The sequence below is a fragment of the Dama dama genome, chromosome 21, assembly GCF_033118175.1.
Source record: "Dama dama isolate Ldn47 chromosome 21, ASM3311817v1, whole genome shotgun sequence".
Classification (NCBI taxonomy): domain Eukaryota; kingdom Metazoa; phylum Chordata; class Mammalia; order Artiodactyla; family Cervidae; genus Dama; species Dama dama.
The window spans coordinates 54,001,446-54,012,878 of NC_083701.1; positions in this window are offsets into that span (position 1 = coordinate 54,001,446).

Sequence of the window (11,433 nt, forward strand, 5' to 3'; positions counted from 1 at the left end):
CAAAGAGTCAGACATGACTGAGTGACTTTCACTTTCACTTATTCCTATTTAATGGGTAGCTACCCATTACCCAACAATTGCAAGTTTGTCTCAGGCTCTCAGCTCTGTAAGACTTCATATGTTCTCTGCAATTCTGTCCTCCCACTTCCCCTGTGCTCTCTGGAACTTAAAGTCCATAATCAACAAAGTCCACTCTCTCCCCTTTCTTCTTTGACTCTTTGCATCGCCTGTGTATCAGTTTCCTATGGCTGCTGTAATAAAGTGCTACAGACTCAGTGACTGAAAAACAACAGACATTTATTCTCTCAATTCTCAAGCCCAGAAATCTGAAATCAATATCATTGGGCTGAAATTAGCAGGACTGTGTCCACTCCAGAGGTTCTAGGGGAGAATCTACTCCTTGCATCTTACAGCTTCTGATGGCTGCTGGCACTCCCTGACTTGTCACATCAGTCCAGATTTCAAAGGAAGCACCTTCAACTCTCTTTGATCCATCACCATAGCACCCTCTCTTGACATCTTCTATCTGTTAAATCTCCCTCTGCCTCTCACTCTTATAAAGATACCTGTGATTGCAACTAGAGCCCACCTGGATAACTCCCCACCTCAAGATTCTTAATTATATTTGCAGAGACCTTATTTTCCCCCCAAATGAGGTAACATTTACAGGTTCCAGTGTTAGGAACTGATGTCTTTGGCAGCCATTGTTCAGTCAATTACCATCTGCTTGCTCTGTCTCAGACTAATTCTTCCCTAATGAAACTGCTTCTTCTGCAGCACCCTCAAAGGAAGCTGAGTTTTGTTATTTTAATCTTCCACAGCTCAGAAGTGAGGTAACTGAGGAACTCCTTGTTCCTCATCAACATCACTGTCCCTGTCTGTTTCCAAAGAAACGCGTCTTTAAAGCACATTCTATCATGTGAAACCATCCACTCCCCTTGAAAATACAAGGAACTGGAGGATGTTTTTCGTCCACACACACATCACCTCATCTGCCAACACCCAACATCCCTACCTATACTCTACTTTCCATTTTGTTTATGATACAGGAACCATTACACACCTTTTAAGGCCATCCCCCTCCGTGTACTAAAATCCATTTCCACATTTTTTTTCTTAAAACATCAGTCTAGCAATTGCCTCTTCATTCTTCCATCAACAATTTTCCTCTAAGACATTGTTTTCATTAGCATACAACTGTTCTGAAATAATTACCATCTTAAAAACCAACACAAAACAAAGTACTCCCTTCCATCCAGCTACTGGTATATTACTGTCTTACCTTTCTTTTCTTAAATCAAAACTCTCTTGTAAGATTTGACCAAAAATGTCTCTGATATCCCCACTTTTCCCATTCTGTCTTGAACCCTCTCCAATCAGGCTTCCATCCCCACTACAATAAAAAATCTTGAAAAGATTATAAATGCATGAAATATTTCCATGTTACTAAAGCTAATGTTTCCATTCTACTCTATCCAGCAGTAATTGTTGCCACTCCTCTTTTTGAACCACTTTCTTTATCTGGTTTCCTGGAAATTGCTCTCTTGTTTCTCTTCTTACTGCATTTACTAATCATTCTTCCCCAGTCACCCTTGTTGACTGCTCCCCAACCCCTAAGGTTTGCCTTTGACTGTTTGGTCATGATTCTATGCGCAATGCACAGAATTAGATACAATGAAGATATATATAGAGAGATGACATTTTTGTTTTTGTACTATTAAAATAGGGCCATATCATTCACAATTTTCTATATATTGCTATTTTAGTGAAACAACACTTCATGAGTTTTAGTAAAGCTCTAATTCATTCTTCTTAATCTGTGGATCATATTCTGTGGTGTAGATATGAAATAGCTTATTAAACCATTCCCATCTTTTGGGTACTTCTTTGTATGCAGCTCCATTATACCTCATTTCTTCAACTTTAAAATGGGAATAATAATTATTTTTATCTCACTGGGAAGTTGTGAATATTAAATGAATTAGAAGAATGCCCAGCACAGAGTATGACTTGATAAGTATGATCTGTGTTCTTAATAGTTTTGGTGAATATTTGTTAAAATTTAGTTCTAAAGTCATTCTAAGAAGCTACCATCACTCTGATTCTAAAACCAGTCAATGACACTACCAAAAAAGAATTACAGGCCAATATCTTTGATGAACATAGATGCAAAAATCCTCAACAATATATTAGCACACTGAATCCAACAACATACGAAAAAGACCATACACCATGGTCAAGTTGGATTCATCCAAGAGTCACAAGGAGGGTTCAACATATACAAATCAATCAGTGTGATACCAACCATATCAACAAAAGCAAAGACAGAAACCATATGATCATCTCAATAGATGTAGAAAAAGCATCTGATAAAATTCAACATCCATTCATGATAAAAACTCTCATCAAAGTGGATATAAAGGGAACACATCTCAACATAATAAAAGTTGTTTATGACAAACTCACAGCCAACATAATACTCAACAGTGAAAAGCTAAAAGCCTTCCTGCTAAATTCTGGAACAGGATAGGTTGTCCATTCTCACAACTTCTACTCAACATAGTATTGGAGGTCCTAGTCACAGTAATCAGACAAGAAAAAGAAATAAAAGATACATAAATCGGAAGGGAAGAGGTAAAATTATCATCATATGCAGATGACATGATACTATATATGTGCATGCTTAGTCACTCAGTCATGTTCTACTCTTTGCAACTCTTTGGACTGTAGCCTGCCCAGGCTCTTCTGTCTATGGAATTTTTCAGGTAAGAACACTGGAGTGGGTTGCCATTTCCTACTCCAGGGGATCTTCTGGAACAAGGGATTGAACCCGTGTCTCTTCTGTCTCCTGCATTGCAGGCAGATTCTTTACCTGCTGAGCCATATATGTAGAAAACCCTAAAGCCTCCACACAAAAATTATTAGAACTAATGAGTGAATTCTGCAAGGTTGCAAAATTACCATACAGAAATTTCTTTACATGAACAATGAAACATCAGAAAGAGAAAGTTTAAAAAATATCCCTTTTAAAATCATGTAAAAAAAAAAAATACCCAGGAATAAACCTGACCAAGGAAGTAAAAGACTTATATGTCAAAAAAAAAAAAAAAAAGACTTATATGTCAAGGACTATAAAATATTGATTAAAAAAATTAAAGATGATTCAAAGAAAAGGAAAGATATCCCCCAAGTTCTTGGATTGGAAGAATTAACATTGCTAAAATTGCCATATTACCCAAAGCAATCTACAGAGTTAATATGACCACTATCAAATTACCCATGACATTTTTCATAGAACTAGAATAAATAATCCTAAGATTTATATGGAACCATGAAAGACCCAGAACTGCCAAAGCAATCCTGAGGAAAAACAACAAAGTTGGAGGCACCCACCCAGACTTTCACAATACCCCAAAGTTATAGTAGTCAAAACCATGTGGTATTGGCACAAAAACAGACATAGCGATCAATGGAACAGAATAGAGAACCCACACACCTATGGCCAATTAATTTGCATTAAAAGAGGCAAGAATACAATGGAGAAAAGACAGTCTCTTCAATAAGGTCACTGGGAAAACTGGATAACTACCTGTAAAAGAATGAAATTAAAAATATACTCTAGTACTATACAAAAAAAAAAAAAAAAACTTAAAATGGATTAAATGCCTAAATGTAAGTTGTTGTTCAATCATTGATCCCATGGACCATAGCACACCAGGCTCCGCTAAATATAAGACTGGATGCTATAAAACTCCTAGAGGAAAATATAAGCAGCACACTCTTTGATAAATTACAGCAATATTTTTTTGGATCTGTCTCCTAGGGTAATGGAAACAAAAGTAAAAACAAACAAATGGGACCTAATCAAACCTAAAAGCTTTTGCATAGCAAAGCAAACCATAAACACAATGAAAGACAAGCTATGGACTGGGAGAAAATATTTGCAAATGATATGACTGACAAGGGATGAATTTTCAAAATACACAAAGAGCTTATATATCTCAATTAAAAAAAAAAATTTCTCCAAAGAAAATACACAGATGGCCAGTAGGCACAGGAAAAGATGCTCAATATCAGTTATTATTAGAGAAACAAATCAAAACTACAATGAGGTATCATGACGCACTGGCCAGAATGGACATAATCAAAGTCTACAAATAATATAGGCTGGAGAGGATGTGGAGAAAAGAGAACCCTCCTACACATTTGATGGTAATGTAAATTGGTAGAGCTACTATGGAGAACAGTATGAAGGTTTCTTAAAAAGCTAAAAACAGAGCTGCCATATGATCCAGCAATCCCACTCCTGGGCATATAACCAGAAAAGGCAAAAATTTGAAAAGATACATGCACCCCAATGTTCATTGCAGCCCTACTTACAACGGCCAAGACATGGAAGCAACCTAAATATCCATCAACAGATAAATGGCTAAAGAAGATGTGGCATATATATACACATATATCAAGAAATATATATATATATATGTATCAAGTAATATATATATTATATATCAAGTGGTAACAAGTAATATATATTTGATTATTTGATGCTGCTGCTGCTGCTACTAAGTCGCTTCAGTCATGTCTGACTCTGTGCGACCCCATAGACGGCAGCCCACCAGGCTCCCCCATCACTGCCATTTGCAGCAACATGAATAGACCTAGATATTATTATACTAAGTGAAGTATGTCAAAGACACATATCAAATATATCACTTATATGTAGACTCTAAAAAAATAATACAAATGAACTTACTTACAAATCAGAAATAAACTCACAGACACAGAAAACAAATTTATGGTTACCAAGGGGAAAGGGTAGGGGTGGAATAAATTAGGAATTTGGATTAGAAAACAGATACTACTCCAGGTGTTATCTGTATAAAATAGATAAAATAAGGACCTTATGTACAGCATAGGGAACTATATTTAATATCTTGTAATAACCTATAATGGAAAAGAATCTGCACCACTTTGCTGTACACTTGAGACTAATATAACCTTGTAAATCAACTATACTTCAATTAAAAAAAGAAAGAAATTCTCATTATTTACCTTTACTCCAAATGCAATTATGTTGTATTAAGGAAGAAAAATTAATGGAATGGTCTATTATATATATTTAACAAAGTTAAGTATCTGTTACATCTAAAAGGGATTTATAAATGTATAATTGTTTTGGTCATTTGCTATTGCTATAAAATTATTAAATATCTTTTTACTACGGTTTCTTAGTAATTCCGATGATGGCCAATGCAAATATATTTCTGTTCCCAATGAAATTTTAATAATTTCTTCAAGGAATTGTTGTTGAAATATTTAACAACAGTAAATTAACTAACCATATTTTCCTTTCCTTTCTTTTAAGAAAAAGTTAGCTGTCTTTTTGTTAATTTTTTACTACTATTAGTTGAGAAAAGGCATAAAGTTTTGACCTTAAACTGTTTTCCCTATAAATCTACTGCTCTGTGTCAGCATTACTACTTGGAGTGTTAATTAGCCTCAAATATCTGAATTATTGGGGGCAGTATCAAGAACTGTGCATCAGTATTTCTTCTGGAGACACAACCTGCAAGCACAAAGGAAGGTCAACTGCATCTTAAGAAACGGAAATTACAGAAATATGTTAAAATTTTTTTTTTACCCTATCACTCTCATATTTGTTGTCATGGATCAGTATGATCTTGCTGAAAAAAAACATTGGGAAATTTTCCTTTTATCTCTTCTAGAATTTACCCAGCAGTCATGACATTCATTTGCCCATCTCTTCAGTCATTCATTTATTTATTCAACAAGTATTTATGGAGTGCCCAGTGTGTTCTAGCCATTTTTCTAAGAACTGAGGAAAGAATATATGGAAAACAAACAAAAGCAAAAAACATTGCTAAAAAAACAAAGTTCCTCTTTCCTCCCTTTGAGGAAATGTATATCCTGGTGGGGATTTCAAACAATAAACAAGTAGGTAAATAAATCCATAACATAGTACCCAGAAGTCATAGATGCTATACTTATCCAGAAAAAGCTATGCTGAGGAGGTACCTCATTTGGGCAGGGACTTAAAGGGAGTCAGGGAACCAGTGCTGTGAAGGCCTGGAGGAAGAGTTCGGAGTGCTGGCAGAGGACACTACATTATAAATGTACATGAGATGCCTGAAAACTAGCAAGAAGGCCAGAGAAGCTGCGCACGGAGCAGGGGGAAGAACTCTGGGAGAGGGAAGTTGGGAGGGGTGGCAGGCAGGTCTTGTGATATCGTGTAGCTCACAGTAAGAAGTTTGTATTTTACATATGAAAAGACATTGGAGAGTTGAGCATAGGTAGAGACATATATTTACATATTAAAAGGATATTATCTTCATTTTTCCCTTTACCAATGTCATTATTTTTTCCATCCCTCCATTTACCAGACCTCAACCAGAACTTGGGTAAAAGTGAAAACTTGCTCCACTCCTAGTTGGGATACTGTGATGGTGTTAAACATGTCCATCCATGGGGTGGAATTGGCTAGGTGCCTCTGGAGCCACTTATAAACCCCCATAAAAAAATACTAGCTGAGTCTTGTTGATTTCTCTCCAAGAAAATGAAAATTAGAACTCTGGCTTCAACTTGTGTGAAGGTTTAGGCCACAATCATATGAAAGGCTTTATTCAATCTTTTCTTTTTTTGTTCAATAATTCCAAAAATGCACATTGAATGTCTGTCCTGTGCTATCACTATGCTAATTACTGGAGATAGAAACATACATGAGACTGTCAAGGTTTTATCCTCACAGAGCTTTCAGTCTACTGATTTACATATGACTAGGGCATGCTGTTCCAGGACAAAAGTAGTTAGACCACTCCTCTAGTTTCAGAGAGTATTATTTTACATCAAAGTATTACACTAACTGAACTCTCAAATAGTTATGCATTTGCTAGGCTTCTATACTTTTAACAATGAGACATTTGGATTTATAATTATTACTGAATAAATACTTCGTTGTGTGTTGTTGGTAGAAGTACCATGTTCAGGCAAAAGGCAATTTCGATTAATTTCACACTTCTAAGTGAAGGCCTTTGCACATTGGCTATTCACTTATTATGTCTTTAATAATCTAATACTTTAAAAATAACTTACTAAAATTGAGCAAAGACAAAAAGGCATTCATGTCTTATGAAGTGAAATATATACAATGGAACTAAAATCTCTCTCTTCTTAGGAGAGAGCCAATAGAGAAATAACTCAAGACTTGGAATGTAAAATCAATCATCTTCTCTCTACTTGAGGAAACTCTTTTAAAGGTTTATGAAAAGGCTAAGAAATGTCTTTCATGGCTTTATGTAGGCATAAATGGATTCAGAATGTGACCAAATCATGTTATTCAGTAAATGAACTTCTTAATAAACCCACGAGCATTTGCTGAGAATCTACACAGAGAACTGACACTGCTCTGTGATTCTTTCCTAGGATGCCTGGAGGTCTGACTGGCTCTTGGCCAAGGAAAGGGCAGTGGGATTTATGGTGTGCCTGAGGACGGCTAAGCTGGTTTGTTTATGGATGGCTTTCCCCTGTGTGATGGTAAACTTTACGTGTCAACTTGACTGGGCCAAGGGGTGCCCAGGTAAGCTAATAAAACATTATTTCTGGATTTGTCTATAAGGATGGAAGGGATTAGCATTTGGAGCAGTAGACTGAGTACAGATTTGCCCTCACCAATGCCAGCGGGTATCGTCTTTTATCATCTAATGCTTAGGGTCTGAGTAGAACAAGAAAGGAAAAGAGTATATTTGCTTTCTCTGCTTGAGCCGAAACGTCTGCTTTTTCCTGCCCTTGGACATTAGTGCTCCTGGTTGCCTGTTCTTTGGACTAAGACTGGGACTTATACCAACAGTCCCCAGACTCTTAGGCCTTCAAGCTCAGACTTAATTATACTCCTGGTATCCCTGATTCACCACTTTGTAGACAGCAGATCCACAAGATTTTTTAGGTATATATAAACTCTCCTCATATATATACAGTATATAATATATAGACATGTGTGTGTGCTAAGTCGCTTCAGTGGTGTCCAACTCTTTGCCACCCCATGGACTGTAGCGAGGAAGGCTCCTTTGTCTATGGGAATCTCCAGGTAAGAATACTGGAGTGGGTTGCCAAGTCCTCCTCCAGGGAATCTTCCTGACCCAGGGATCAAACCCGGGTCTCCTACACTGCAGGCAGAAACTTTACTGCTGAGCCACCTGGGAAGACATCCATATATAAAATATGTATATATATGTAATACATATATATAGACATACATGTTTATGTATATGAGGAGTTTAATTATATACTATCTATGTATATATATGAGGAGATTATTATAGAAATTGGCTCATGTGTATATAAACTATTGTGTATGTGTGTTAGTTGCTTAGTCATGTCCAACTCTTTGCAATCCCATGGACTGTAGCCTGCCAGGCTTCTCTATGTTTGTATATCCTATTGGTTCTGCTTCTCTTAAGAACTCTAACTTAATCAGTCGACAGCCAAGTTTGGCTATGTGACCAGCAGAACACAGGAAGGATAGGAATCCTTTCAAAAATCTTTGAATCTTTGCTGAATATTTATACAGTGAAAAGGTTTAACAAGTTCAGATTTTTTAAAGGATTCATATCCTTCCTTGTGCTCTGACTCTTCAGAGTATACTCACATAAGGCTTTTATTTAAAGGCAAACACAAGTGGGAAAACTACAAATAATAAAGAAATGCACAAATCTTAATTTAGCTTGATGAATTTACATATGTACACACCCTTGAGATGGCTGGATGGCATCACTGATGCAATGGTCATGAACCTGGGCAAACTTCGGGAGATGGTGAGGGACAGAGAGGCCTGGCGTGCTGCAGCCCCTGAGTTGCAGAGTCAGACACAACTGGGTGACTGAACAACAGCAGCAACACATCCGTATTACCACCACCCAAATCAAAGCTGAAAATATTTTCAAGGCTCCAGAATACTTTACCTACTCCAGAGGAAACCACTATTATTTCTATCAATATAGATTAGCTTCACTTCTTTATGAACTTCAGAGAAAAAGAATCACTTAACATATAGTATTTTTTTCTGTTTTCCTTCACTAAGCATAATATCACTGAAATTTATTCATGTTGTTATATGTACTAGTAGCTCTTCTTTTTCATTTATTCCACTGAAAGAATATATTGCAAATTATTTAACCATTCTTAAACTGATGAACATTTGGATTGTTTCCAATTGGGAGCTATTAAAGATAAAAATACTCTGAATTTTTTTGTGTGAACATGAGCACTTGCCCCTCCTGGGTATACATATATGTAGGACTGTAACTGTTGGGTCATACATCATTTAATACTTTTAGAATATACCAAGTACTTTTCTAATGCTTATGTAACATTTTGTTCTGACATCAGCAACAATTTTTAATGCTCTACATCCTCATCAGCTCTCTTCAGCAAATCTTTTTTTTTTAATTGAAGCATAGTTAATTTGGCAAATCTTTTAATTTCAGTAAATTTTGGGAGGTTTATAGTGATATCTCTTTGTAATATATTTTATAAGCCTCTTCTCCTGCCTGCATAGCATCTTCAGTTTGTGCAGTGTCTATTGTCCTGTTTTTGTGTTAAATACTTTTCTTCTGTAGTACCTAAGGTGGTCAGTCCATCCAGTGAATTTTTTATTTTAGTTATTATATTCTTTAGTACTAGACTCTCCACTCTATTCTTTTTTATAGCTGGAGTTTCTCAATTGAAATTCCCAATTTGTTCCCTCATTATATTCATGTTTTCCTTTACTGCTGTGAATATATTCATAATAGGAATTTAAGAGTCACTTCACTAGTTGCTAATTTGATCATGTCTGTCACTTTTTACTCCCTTTCTTTGATCTTTCTCATGTTGAGTTACATTTTCCTTCCCCTAGCAAATTTTATTGTGTGTTGGACATTATGTATTCTATGTTGTTGAATGTCTGAAATTTTTGGCTCTCTTTAATGGAGCATTAAGTTTTAGTTTCTAGTAGCTGGTTAACTTTTATACAGATTAGATCGATCCCTTTGAGCCCTGTCTTTTTTTTAGGGTAAATCTAGAACAGCCTTTACTCAAAGACTAGATAAACTCTACTCCCAAGGCCTGGATTTCATGAGTTTTCTATTAAAAATTATAGGGTTCAGTTAGGATTCCCCACACTATAACCCCAATATCTAATCTATCTAATACCCCCCAGCCCTATGCTGTATTACTTCTAGCAGTTATTTGACTTACTGCTCTTTGGTAATTGTTCTTTCCCCAGTTATTCACTTTTTCTAGTGTTGTGCACACCTTGGGCATGCACAGTTTAATATTCAGGCAAAGACTCACGGGAATCCCTCTGCAGATTTGTGGATTTCCTTCTCAGTATCACTTGCTATCAATGGTAATCTCCTTTACAAATTCTAGCTTACTTAGTAGTGCCAAAATTCAAATTTCGCCTCCATAGTTCAGTGATATTGTTGTACTCAGTTAAGGCTTCTTTTCAGGGCCTCAATCTGAAAACTGCCTTGAAGCAGAAATCCAGGGAAATGGTAGGGTTCACCTTGTTAGTTCCTCTTCTCTCAGGAGTTACAGACCTGTACTGTCATCTAATATCTGAAGTGAAGTGAAGTGAAAGTCACTCAGTCATGTCTGACTCTTTGCAACCCATGGACTATACAGTCCATGGAATTTTCCAGGCCAAAATACTGAATGGGAAGCTATTCCCTTCTCCAGGGGATTTTCCCAATCCAGGGATCGAAACCAGGTCCCCATTTTAAATATATTTTGTCTAGTTTTAGAGTTGCTTGTAACAGAATAGTAGTTTAATACCAGATACTCCCATATTACAGAATCAAGATATCTCTGTGTTGAGCATCTTTTTATATGCTAACTGCTTACCTATATAACATTTTATTGGCATACCTGTTCAAGTATTTTTTTCTTCTTTTTCATATTTTTCTTACTGATTTTTTGGATCTTTATGTATTCTGGATATATAAAATTCTTTTGTCAATTAGATGTATTGTAATAATTTCCCCCCAGTCTGTGTTTTCCCTTTTAACTTTCTTAATTGCAAGTCAACTTGTACCATCAGAAAATATCAAGGTGGGTGATTAGAAGTCCAAGGCAAGTTGTCTCAAAAAACAGAGTGATTTTCTCATCCTGTTTCTAGATCTTAGGCAGGTTTTAACTTATAACTTATTGATTGAAAAAAGACTGGGTTCCTAGGAAGGAGGAACCACAGCAAATGTACAAGATAATGATTAACCTGGTTTTTCCCCAAAGGCACTTAGTGCCATTTACTCAGATATACACTAAAGAAATATACACTGAAGTATACACTAAAGAAAACGTTTTGAAGACTGTTAGATCACATTGATACCAGAAGATTCAAGGTATCATGTTCCCTTCCTACCCTCTGGTTACAGT